Genomic DNA, 12628 nt, shown 5'->3' with positions numbered 1-12628 from the left:
ATGGTGATGTCCACTGAAGTGTCCATTTTTATGACAATTAGGAAGCATTTTCCAACTGGACATGGTGGCCCACAACCATAATCCTAGCACTTTGGGAGGCTGAGATATGAGGATTGCTTGAGGCCAGGAGTTCAAGACCAGCCTGGGCAACATAGCAAGGCCTCATCTCTACTAAAAATTTAAAAATAGGCCAGGTGTGGTGGCTCATGCCTGTAATTCCAGCACTTTGGGAGGCCGAGGCAGGTGGATCGCCTGAGGTCAGGAGTTCGAGGCTACAGTGAGCTATCACTGCATCACTACACTCCAGCCTGGGCAGAGTGAGACCCTGTCTCAAAAGTAAAAAATAGCCAGGTGTGGTGGCTCACGCCTGTAATCCCAGCACTGTGGGAGGCTGAGGTGGGAGGATTACTTGAGGTCAGGAGTTTGAGACGAGCGTGGCCAATGTGGTGAAACCACGTCTCTACTAAAAACACAAAAATCAGCTGGACGTGGTGGTGCGCACCTGTAGTCCCAGCTACTCGGGAGGCTGAGGCAGGAGAATCACTTGAACCCGGGAGGCAGAGGTTGCAGTGAGCTGAGATCGCACCACTGCATTCCAGCCTGGGCAACAGAGCAAGACTTTGTCTCAAAAATAAAAAATACAAAAAGGAAGCATTCTCCCTGCCTGCTTCCCTTTCCCACCCAGTGCATTAAAACATTTGCACAGTGCTGACGAGAGTTGCCTCCTTGCCTTAGTGCTTAGTGCAGACTCTGGCCAGGAGGGGAGGTTCCTCTATGTACCAATTTTACGAACTTTAGGAAAATTCTCCCTAGGTGCAACTAAATGTTTGTCTCTAAGCGTCAGGCTTTCACCTTGCATCTGAGGGTTTGTTTGCGCATCACTCTGGAAAGAGAACTGGAGAGACACAGATAAAAGAGAGGTAGAAAAATACCATGAGGCAGCAACTACCCATTCCCAGTTTGAGACTCCAAGGGGCACGGTTGAATTTTATTTTCTGCTATGCCAGTTCACTAATTCAGTCAACAAAATACAGTGAACGGCACAAACAAGGTCCTTGTTCTTGAGGAACAAGTGAACCCATGGAAGTCCCTCAGTTCTCCCACAAACCTCTCTTGGCTTCTGTTCCTGGCAACCAAGTGCACTCTGACAATGACAGTGATTGTTATAGGGGAAAAAAAAATTAGAAAATCCAGAGAAGGAGATAACAAAATGGAGATCTCCTGATTTCTCACTGCTTAGAGTCAAATGCTGTTTACATTAGCTATGTTTTCTTCTAGAAATTTCCACATGAAAACAATTTTTTTTTTTTTTTACAAATCAGCCTTCCTATATATAGACTGCTCTGTAACTTCTTTTTTCTCTTATTTCTTTTTTTATTTTGTTTTGTTTTTTGAGACGGAGTCTTGCTCTGTCACCCAGGCGGGAGTGCAGTGGCACAATCTCGGCTCACTGCAACCCCCGCCTCCCAGGTTCAAGCGATTCTCCTGCCTCAGCCTCCCTAGTAGCTGGTACTACAGGCGCGCACCACCATGCCTTGCTAATTTTTGTATTTTTAGTAGAGATGGGGTTTCACCATACTGACCAGGCTGGTCTCGAACTCCTGACCTTGTGATCCACCTGCCTTGGCCTCCCAAAGTGCTGGGATTACAGGCGTGAGCCACCGTGCCTGGCCCTTTTTTTTTTTTTTTTGAGACAAAGTCTCACCCTGTCTCCCAGGCTGGAGTGCAATGGCGCGATCTCAGCTCACTGCCACCTCTGCCTCTCGGGTTCAAGCAATTCTCGTGCCTCAGCCTCCTGAGTAGCTGGAACTAGAGGCGTGCGCCACCACGCCCCACTAATTTTTGAATTTTTAGTAGAGACCAGGTTTCATCACGTTCACCAGGCTGGTCTCGAACTCCCGACTTCAGGTAATTCTCTTGCCTTGGCCTCGCGAAGTGCGGGGATTACAGGCATCAGCCAGCGCACCTGGCCCCTGCTTTTTTCATCTAATAATAGAAGGACATCACGCCATACGTTTAGTTAACTTATCCGCACCCAACTGTATATATACAAAGAGAAACAGAAATTTAATAGTGCAAGTAAGCTGTGTAAAAGAGAATGAGGATGCCTTGGATGTTGCCCACATCACCCAGTGTGAAATAGTCTCCAAGGTTTATTGTTAAGTAAGAAAGCAAGATATAGAATAGTGTGCATGAATGCTACCATTTGTGTAAAAGGAGCGGGGGACAGAATCTGTATATAAATTTGCTGCATCAAATATTTCCAATTCTCCTCCTGGGCACATGGTAGGATTCTATTTCCCTGCCCCCCGAAGTTAGCTGTGCCCGTGCGACTTGCCTTGGCCTATGAAGTGCGGGCAGAAGTACCTTTCCAGGCAGAAGCTTGTGAGAGCCAGGGTGTGGTTCTCCCATGCTCTGTCTTTTCCCTCCTCCATGGGCACTGGCATATTTCAGGTCATAGCTGCTCTGCTGGCCTGAGTCCCACGCAGATCACCCAGGGCCCCAGAGTAAGGATGATGCCAAATAGGGGCTCCACCAGCCACAGATGCACATGTAGCACGAATGAGAAATAAACTCTTGTTGCTTTAACAACCAGGGCTTTGGGGCTACTTGTTACTGCAGCCTAGCATAGCCCATTCTGGCTGACAGGGTTGCTTATGGAGAGGGGAACTGGATGGCTGGGGCTTTTTACTTCTAAATGCCCTTTACACTTCTGGATTTTTGTATCGGCAAGTGTACTGTCTACTGTTTTGTTTTGTTTTTTAGACAGGGTGTTGCTGTATTGCAGAGGCTGGAGTGCAGTGGTGCAATCTCAGCTCACTGCAGCCTTGATTCCCCAAGCGATCCTCAGCCTCCTGACTAGCTGGGATTACAGGTGCCCACGACCACGCCCCCAGCTAATTTTTGTATTTTTACTAGAGACGGGGTTTCGCCACATTGGCCAGGCTGGTCTCGAACTCCTGACCTCAGATGATCTGCCCACCTCGGCCTCCCAAAGTGCTGGGATTACGGGCATGAGCCACCATGCCTGGCCCTACTTTTTTTTTAAATAGAATTTTTAAATTCTGCAGCAGGAGAATCGCTTGAACTCAGGAGGAGGAGGTTGCAGTGAGCCAAGATCGCTGAGATCGCCGAGATCATGCCACTGCACTCCAGCCTGGCTGGCAGAGTCAGACTCTGCCTAATAAATAAATAAATAAATAAATAAAATAACAGAAAAGAAAGAAAAAAGAATTTAAAAAAAATATAAACGTAGAGATGGGAATCTGGCTATGCTGACCAGGCTAGTCTTGAACTCCTGACCTCGAGCGATCCTCCCACCTCAGCCTCCCACAGCGTAGATTTAAATGCAAATGGTGCAGACTTTGCCTGCCATTCCCCTCACTAAGCATATGCCAAGACACGTGAGAGAGATGGGCGACTGGAGTCTCATTCCTCTCCCTCAGAGGGTGATCAGCTTCCCACTCTGAATCGGAACTCCAGTGCTTCAGTGTATGTATTTTCATTCCTCATGGATGCCACATGCCAGCCAACGGATTCATCTGTGTTCAACAAGAGAAGAGCAATCTGCTCCACACCCACTGTGTGCGGGGCGGGCAAGTCAAGGATAAGATCTGACATGAGCATTCTGCCTTCAGTGTTCGCCTTTGTCACCTAACACTCGCTCAACTGGCAACCCGACTGTGCCAATAAATGCAGCCTCTCAGCAGCTATTCTTAACCTGCATTTGATGGGTGGGCTTGTGAACGTCTCAAATCTATGCCAGATGTTGTGTGCATGCTTTTTCATTTCACTTTTCTTGACTTTATATTTTGAAATAATTTCAAATGTACAGAACAGTTACAAGAATAAGTCAAAGAACTTCTGTGTCATTTTCACCAACTCACCATTTGTTACCATTATATGACATCATTGTATGGTTTTCTTTCCATATAAATATTCATCTCGGCTGGGCACGGTGGCTCATACTTGTAATCCCAACACTTTGAGAGGCCGAGATGGGTGGATTGCTTAAGCTCAGGAGTTTGAGATCAGCCTGGGCAACATGGTGAAACCTCATCTCTACCAAAACAACAACAACAACAACAAAATATATATATATACACACACAAAAAAAATTAGCCGGGCATGTTGGCATGCACCTGTAGTTCCAGCTACTCAGGAGGCTGAGGTGGGAGGATCGCTTGGGCCCAGGAGGTAGAGGTTGCAGTCAGCCAAGATCATACCACTGCACTCCAGCCTGGGCCACAAAGCCAGAACCTGTCTCATAAAAAAAAAAAAAAAAAAAAAAAAAATGCCGGACATGGTGGCTCATGCCTGTAATCCCAGCACTTTGGGAGGCTGAGGCAGGTGGATCACCTGAGGTCAGGAGTTTGAGACCAGCCTGGCCAACATAATGAAACCCCATCTCCACTAAAAATACAAAAAACTAGCTGGGCGTGGTGGCAGGCGCCTGTAATCCCAGCTACTCGGTAGGCTGAGGCAGGAGACTTGCTTGAACCCAGGAGGCAGAGGTTGCAGTGAGCCAAGATCGTGCCATTGCACCTCAGCCTGGGCAACAAGAGCAAAACTCCATCAAAAAAAAGAAAAGGAAAAAAAAAGCCAGGCGCAGTGGCTCACGCCTATAATCCCAGCATTTTGGGAGGCCGAGGCGGGCAGATCACGAGGTCAGGAGATCAAGACCATCCTGGTTAATATGGTGAAACCCTGTCTCTACTAAAAATACAAAAATTAGCCAGGCGTGGTGGTGGGTGCCTGTAATCCCAGCTACTCAGGAGGCTGAGGCGGGAGAATCGCTTGAACCCGGGAGGCGGAAGTTGCAGTGAGCTGAGATCGTGCCATTGCACTCCAGCCTAGGTGACAGAGCAAGACACCGTCTAAAAAAAAAAAAAAACATGGTTTTTTTTTTTTGGAGATATTTGGGAGTAAGTTGCATCCATCACATCCCTTTACCCCTAGAGGCCATTCTGAAGAACAAGGCCACTCTCTTACACATCCGCAGCATAATTATCACACTCAAGAATTTAGCATTGACCAAGTCCATGTTTGAATTGCATCAAGCGTCCTGCTACTGTCCTTCAGAGCAGCTTTCAGTTTGTGACACTCCAGGATTGGGTGTTGCATCCAGCTATTGTGCTTCTTGAGGTGGCTTCTTTTTCTTTTTCTTTTTTTTTGAGACAGATTCTCGCTCTGTTGCCCAGGCTGGAGTGCAGTGGTGCGATCTCAGCTCATTGCAAGCTCCGCCTCCCGGGTTCACGCCATTCTCCTGCCTCAGCCTTCCAAGTAGCTGGGACTACATGTGCCCGCCACCAAGCCCGGCTGATTTTTTTCTATTTTTAGTAGAGACGGGGTTTCCCCATGTTAGCCAGGATGGTCTCGATCTCCTGACCTTGTGATCCGCCCGCCTTGGCCTCCCAAAGTGCTGGGATTACAGGCATGAGCCACTGTGCCCGGCTGAGGTGGCTTCAATCTGAAACAGTTACTCAGTCTTTGTCTTTCTTTTCTATTTTTATTTTTTATTATTGCACACAATTCACGCAGAGATTAAGGAGACTTTTTTTTTTAAGAGAAGGGGTCTCACTATGTTGCCCAGGCTAGAACTCCTGGGCTCAAGTGATCCTCCTGCCTCAGCCTCCCAAAGTGCTGGGATTACAGGTGGCAGCCACCACGCCCCGCCCAGTCTTTGCCTTTTTTAATGCTGATTTTTTAAAGAATCCAGGTAGGCCATTTTATAGAATGTCCCCTGCATTTAGGCGCATCTGATGTTTCCTCCTGATTAGATCTGGGCTACATGTGTGAGACAGGAAAACCACAGAAGGGATGCCAGAGTCTCAGCGCTTTGGCTGAAGGAAGCCCATGCTCTCATGCTTCCCGAAGTTCACGTGCTCAGAGCTCATATGCTCAAGGCTGGAGTGCAGTGGCACAAACGAGACTCACGGCAGCCTTGGCCTTCTGAGCACGAGCGATCCTCTCACCTCAGCCTCCTGAATAGCTGGGATTACAGGTGCACAACAACATGTCCGGCTAATTTTTAAGCTTTTTTTTTTTTTTATAGAGATGGGGGTCTCACTGTGTTGCCCAGGCTGGTCTTAAACTCCTGGGCTCAAGCCATCCTCCTGCCTCAGCCTCCCAAAGTGCTGGGATTACAGGTGTGAGCCACTGCATCTGGCCAACAACAGAAGTCTATTTCTTCACAGTTCTGGAGGCTGGAAGTCCAAGATCAAGGTGTCAACTACCCAAAGTGCTTGGATTACAGGCATGAGCCACCACACTTAGCCTGATGCTATGTAGTTATCTTTTTTCTCCTCAAACTTTCACATGCTGCTTTGGCCTCCACTGATGATTCTCTTGGCTGAATCAATTTTTTTTTATTTTTTTTTCGAGATGGAGTCTTGCTCTGTCATTCAGCCTGGAGTGCAGCGGTGTGATCTCGGCTCACTGCAACCTCTACCTTGCGGAGTCAAGCGATTCTCCTGCCTCAGCCTCCCGAGTAGCTGGGATTATGTGCCACCATGCCCAGCTAATTTTTGTATTTTTAGTAGAGACGGTGTTTCACCATGTTAGTCAGGCTGCTCTCAAACTCCTGGCCTCATGATCTGCCCACTTCGGCCTCCCAAAGTGCTAGGGTTACAGGTGTGAGCCACTATGCCCGGCCTTGGCTGAATCAGGCATTACAACGATGTTTGAATATTGGAAATCTTCAAAGCATCTGAATATCACTCTCCAAAAGTTGAACAGCAATCTTCAGATGATAATTTTCCAAACTCATTATTCTTCTCACATGTATTAGTTAGCATTTGTACTTGCTTTTTTCAGGGAAATGGATCCAGTACTTTCATCAGATTCTTCGAGACACCAGTGATTCAAAAAACAACAAACCCTCCCTCATTTTCAGTGGCTATAGCATATTCTGTTGTATGGATGCAGCATAATTTTTTCCCAGTTCCTACTGCTACAGGATCTTTGGGGCGTAGATTTTCTTCCCCGCTGGAAACCTCTGTTCCCAATGGTGCCTTTGCCTGAGTTCTTGTCCTGAGTCCAGGAAAAATGAGGTACACAGACAAGTGAAGGGTGAAGAAGACAAGGATGAGCTTGATTTAGTGTTACAACAGCTCAGAGGACCCACAGTGGGTAGCTCCTCTCTGTAGGCAGGTCATCTGTTGAGTGTTCAGTTCTCAGCAGACAGGAGGTTCTGGAGAGGGTAGCTCCTCCCTGCAACTGGTCATCCTAATGTCTGCAATTCTTAGCAGAGAGGAGGCCCTGGTGGGGGTGGCTCCTCTCTGCCAGCAGGTAGTCTCTGCAGGTAGCTCTTCTCTGCCACTGGTAGTCCAGTTGTCTCTCCTCCCTCTTCCTTCTCTGGCTGTCCCCTGCCCTGCTCTGGCTGAGCCCAGAGCTTTTATGGGCCTCAGAGGGGAGGAAGTCCATGCTGATTGGTCCATGGGTGGCCATGGGCAGCCCAGAAGAGGCACCGCGTGTCCCCACTCTGGTCCTCAGGACTGATAGCCCAGCCCCCAGCCTTCAGGCCCTCCTTAGGACTGCCCCCTTCTGCCCAGGCCTCCTACTGCCATTCACAGCCCCGGGGCTCTGCCCTAACCACTGATCTGAGATGGGAGCAGGAGCCAGGAGCGGTGAGAAGCCAGGCAGTGGGAACAGGCACCCCTGAGACTGAAGGGATGGGGGGCCCTTCCTGGGGCCCCCAAGGGTGCAGGCTGCAGAGACTCTTGAGTCCCGTGCCTGGGAGGGCAGTTACCACTGCACCTAGAAGCTCCCACCCCACCAATTCAGAAGGGGCAGGGCTCCCACTTGTCCCAGCTCCTGCCTGCTCTGTGGAGCTGGAGGCCCAGATTTGCAGTACTGGGTCTGGTGGCTGCAGCTGCACCCAGGAGGACAGATCCTGCCCGTTCCTGGCACCACCCCCCTCACCTCCAAGAGCACAGGGAGGCTCAGATCCACAGCCACAGTTTGGGCGACTGCAGTGACACCTGGGGAGCTCTGCCCCAACTCAGAAGGGGCAGGGCTCCACCGGCTCCATGAAACGTGCAGCCCCAGCTGCACCTTCCTGCTGCAGCCAGCATGATAGCAGCAGCCCCTGCCATCACTACCAATAGATGTTTCGGTTTTCCCTAGTTTTTACTACTCTAAACAATACTTGAGGAACATCTTTTTGCACACCACTTGGTGCATTCCCTTAATTTTTTCTTTTTTCTTTTTTTTTTTTTTTTGAGACGGAGTCTTGCTCTGTCGCCCAGGCTGGAGTGCAGTGGCGCAATCTTGGCTCACTGCAGCCTCCGACTCCCTGGTTCAAGCGATTCTCCTGCCTCAGCCTCCCAAGTAGCTGGGATTACAGGCACTCCCACCACATCCAGCTAATTTTTGTACTTTTGGTAGAGACAGGGTTTCGCCATGTTGGCCAGGCTGGTCTCAATCCCCTGACCTCGTAATCTGCCCGCCTTGGCCTCCCAAAGTGCTGAGATTACAGGTGTGAGCCACCGTGCCTGGTCACTCCCTCGATCCGCCTTGGCCTCCCGAAGTGCTGGGATTACAGGTGTGAGCCACCGTGACTGGCCACTCCCTCAATCCGCCTTGGCCTCCCGAAGTGCTGGGATTACAGGTGTGAACCACCGTGCCTGGCCACTCCCTCAATCCGCCTTGGCCTCCCGAAGTGCTGAGATTACAGGTGTGAGCCACCGTGCCTGGCCACTCCCTCAATCCGCCTTGGCCTCCCGAAGTGCTGGGATTACAGGTGTGAACCACCGTGCCTGGCCACTCCCTCAATCCGCCTTGGCCTCCCGAAGTGCTGGGATTACAGGTGTGAACCACCGTGCCTGGCCACTCCCTCAATCCGCCTTGGCCTCCCGAAGTGCTGGGATTACAGGTGTGAACCACCGTGCCTGGCCACTCCCTCAATCCGCCTTGGCCTCCCGAAGTGCTGGGATTACAGGTGTGAGCCACCGTGCCTGGCCACTCCCTCAATCCGCCTTGGCCTCCCGAAGTGCTGGGATTACAGGTGTGAGCCACCGTGACTGGTCACTCCCTCGATCCGCCTTGGCCTCCCGAAGTGCTGGGATTACAGGTGTGAACCACCGTGCCTGGCCACTCCCTCCATCCGCCTTGGCCTCCCGAAGTGCTGGGATTACAGGTGTGAACCACCGTGCCTGGCCACTCCCTCAATCTGCCTTGGCCTCCCGAAGTGCTGGGATTACAGGTGTGAGCCACCGTGCCTGGCCACTCCCTCAATCCGCCTTGGCCTCCGGAAGTGCTGGGATTACAGGTGTGAGCCACTGTGCCTGGCCACTCCCTCAATCCGCCTTGGCCTCCGGAAGTGCTGGGATTACAGGTGTGAGCCACTGTGCCTGGCCACTCCCTCGATCCGCCTTGGCCTCCCGAAGTGCTGGGATTACAGGTGTGAGCCACTGTGCCTGGTCACTCCCTCGATCCGCCTTGGCCTCCCGAAGTGCTGGGATTACAGGTGTGAGCCACCGTGCCTGGCCACTCCCTCAATCCGCCTTGGCCTCCCGAAGTGCTGGGATTACAGGTGTGAGCCACCGTGCCTGGCCACTCCCTCCATTTTCTTTAGGATGAGCTCTCAGGAGATAAGTGGCAGGTGTATTTTGAAGACTTTTGCTAGACAATGCCAACTACAACTCAGAGGGCCTGTGCCAAGTCCATGTATGTGAAAATGTCCGTGTGCTCCCACCCTCCCCAGCACTGGGGATTTTTCTGTTTAAGCTTAGTGTGCGTCACCAGTGTCGGTTATACAGTCATTACAAGAAATTCCTAGCGCACTCAAGAAGTCTCTGCCTTGTGCTCAGGGATTTGCGAAGCAGGATCGACCCGGGTAATGCATTTAATTACTGCTGTGTCTGTCACTAGAGGGAGCACCCGATCCACTTAAGGGCCTATTTTTGCATTGATCAGGGCCTCTCCCACCCAGGAGAGTTCCAAGTTCAGCTCCAGAAGCACAGAGGAAAGTAGTTTTTGTCAATTACCTACCCCAGCGTGTGCAGACACCTCAAGCTGGGAAGGTCACAAGTGTCTGCTCAGAAGTACTCAGGAACTAAGGAGCCGAGAACCTGCTACCAACCACAGACTAGCAGACACAGAAACTCAGGAAAGGATGCTCAACTTCACTGGGAAGAAAGGAGATGCAAATAAAAGACGGGACACCTTGACTTGCCCATGATGTGGAATCTTTTGAAGACTGCTCATCGTCAGGCTCACTCCTATGAGGGGACTTTGACACTGGCAGTTTCCTCTGCCTGGAATGGCCTTTCTCTGGATTCCCACAAAACTTGCTCTCTTACTTCCTTTAATTTTTTTTTTTTTTTAAACAAAGTCTCGCTCTGTCACCCAGGCTAAAGTGCAGTGGCATGATCTCAGCTCACCACCACCTCCACCTCCGCCTCCTGGGTTCAAGTGATTCTCCTGCCTCAGCCTCCCAAGCAGCTGGGACTACAGGCACGAATCACCACACCCTACTGATTTTTGTATTTTTATTAAAGACGAGGTTTCACCATGTTGGCCAGGCTGGTCTCGAACTCCTGACTTCAAGTGATCCACCCACTTCAGCTCCCCAAAGTGCTGGGATCTGGGTTTACAGACATGAGCCACTGTGCCCGGCTGCTTCATTTAAATCTTTATTCAGATGTTACCTTCTCAATTAGTTCTACCATATTTAAAACTGTCCCCCTTGGCCAGGCGCAGTGGCTCACACCTGTAATCCCAGTACTTTGGGAGGCCAAGGCAGGCGGATCACGAGGTCAGGAGTTCGAGACCAGCCTGGACAAGATGGTGAAAGCCCGTCTCTACTAACCATACAAAAAATTAGCCAGGTGTGGTGGCGTACGCCTGTAATCCCAGCTACTCGGGAGGCCGAGGCAGGAGAATTGCTTGAACCTGGGAGGCAGAGGTTGCAGTGAGCCGAGATCACGCCATTGCACCCCAGCCTGGGCAACAGGGTGAGACTCCATCTCAAAAAAAGAAAACTGTACCCCCACACCAGGTGTGGTGGCTCACGCCTGTAATCCCAGCACTTTGGGAGGCCGAGGTGGGAGGATCTCGAGGTCAGGAGATCAAGACCAGCCTGGCCAACATAGTAAAACTCCATCTCTACTAAAAATACAGAAATTAGCCGGGCATGGTGGTGCGCACCTGTAGTCCCAGCTACTTGGGAGGCTGAGACAGGAGAACTGCTTGATTCTCCTGGGAGAATCTCTGCCTGGGAGGCAGAGGTTGCAGTGAGCCGAGATGGTGCCACTGCACTCCAGCCTGGGCAACAGAGCAAGACTCCGTCAAAAAAAAAAAAAAAAAAAACTGTCCCCCTCACAACATTCCTGAACCTCCTTAGCCTACACTAATATTTACAGCAATTAATATCTTTATTCTGTTTTTCAGACAGGGTCTCACTATGTTACCCAGGCTGGAGTGCCATGGCGTGATCATGGCTCACTGCAGCCTCAACCTCCTGGGCTCAAGCAATCCTTCTGCCTCAACCCTCCTAAGTAGCTAGGACTATAGGCATGTGCCACCACTCCTGGCTAATTTTTAATTTTTTTGTAGAGACAGGGTCCCACTATGTTGCCCAGGCTGATCTCAAACTCTTGAGCTCAAGTGATCCTCCTGCCTTAGCCTCCCAAAGTGCTGGGACTGCAGGCATGAGCCACTGTGCATTGCCAATATCTTTTAATACTACCAACTTGACTTACCTATTAGTCCAGGACTTCCCCAGTGTGAGCATGCAAAGGCCTGCATCCTGGGCTGCCACCCAGTCCCAGGAAGACTTTTAGTCTCCCCGCTGGAATGGAAGCCCCAGGAGGGCAGGGATTTTGTTTCCTATCTTGTTCTCGGATGTGTCCCAAGCACCCAGAACAGTGCCCGGTGTATATCTGGTGCTAAAGAAACACAGGTTAAAGGAGCAAGTCACATCTTGGGAATCCAAATAAGGAGAACCCTGCCGAGGGCCACTGGGCAGAATGGCAAGCACACATACTTTTTCATCTTGAAAGTTCCTCTAAGACTTTGTCCTTCGGAAATGCTCACGGCTGTACCCAAAGATGAACAGATGAAGGAGGATGCTCATGGCAGTGTCTACCTATGCGCTGGGCTCAGCCTTGATGCCCATCAGTCAGAGAGTACGAAGAAACTACAGTGGGATCTTTGACCTTTTTTGTTGTTTTTTGAGAGTTTTTGTTTTTGTTTTGCAACAGGGTCTTCCTATGTCACCCAGGTTGGAGTGCAGTGGTGTGAACACAGCTCACTGCAGCCTCAACCTCCTCAGCTCAAGTGTTTCTCCCACCTCAGCCTCCTGAGGAGCTGGGACTACAGGTATACACCACCATGCCTGGCTAACTTTTTTTTAATTATTTTTATTTTGGCTGGGTGCGGTGGCTCATGCTTATAATCCCAGCACTTTGGGAGGCTGAGGCAGGTGGACCATCTGAGGTCAGGAGTTTGAGACCAGCCTGGCCAACATGGTGAAACACTGTCTCTACTAAAAATACAAAAATTAGCTGGGCGTGGTGGCGCATGCCTATAATCCCTGTTACTTGGGAGGCTGAGGCAGGAGAATTGCTTGAACCTGGGAGGTGGAGGTTGCAGTGAACCGAGATCACGCCATTGCCCTCCAGCC

Source organism: Gorilla gorilla, chromosome 20, assembly GCF_029281585.2.
Source record: "Gorilla gorilla gorilla isolate KB3781 chromosome 20, NHGRI_mGorGor1-v2.1_pri, whole genome shotgun sequence".
In the NCBI taxonomy this organism is placed as follows: Eukaryota; Metazoa; Chordata; class Mammalia; order Primates; family Hominidae; genus Gorilla; species Gorilla gorilla.
Note: the sequence above shows the minus strand (reverse complement) of the source record.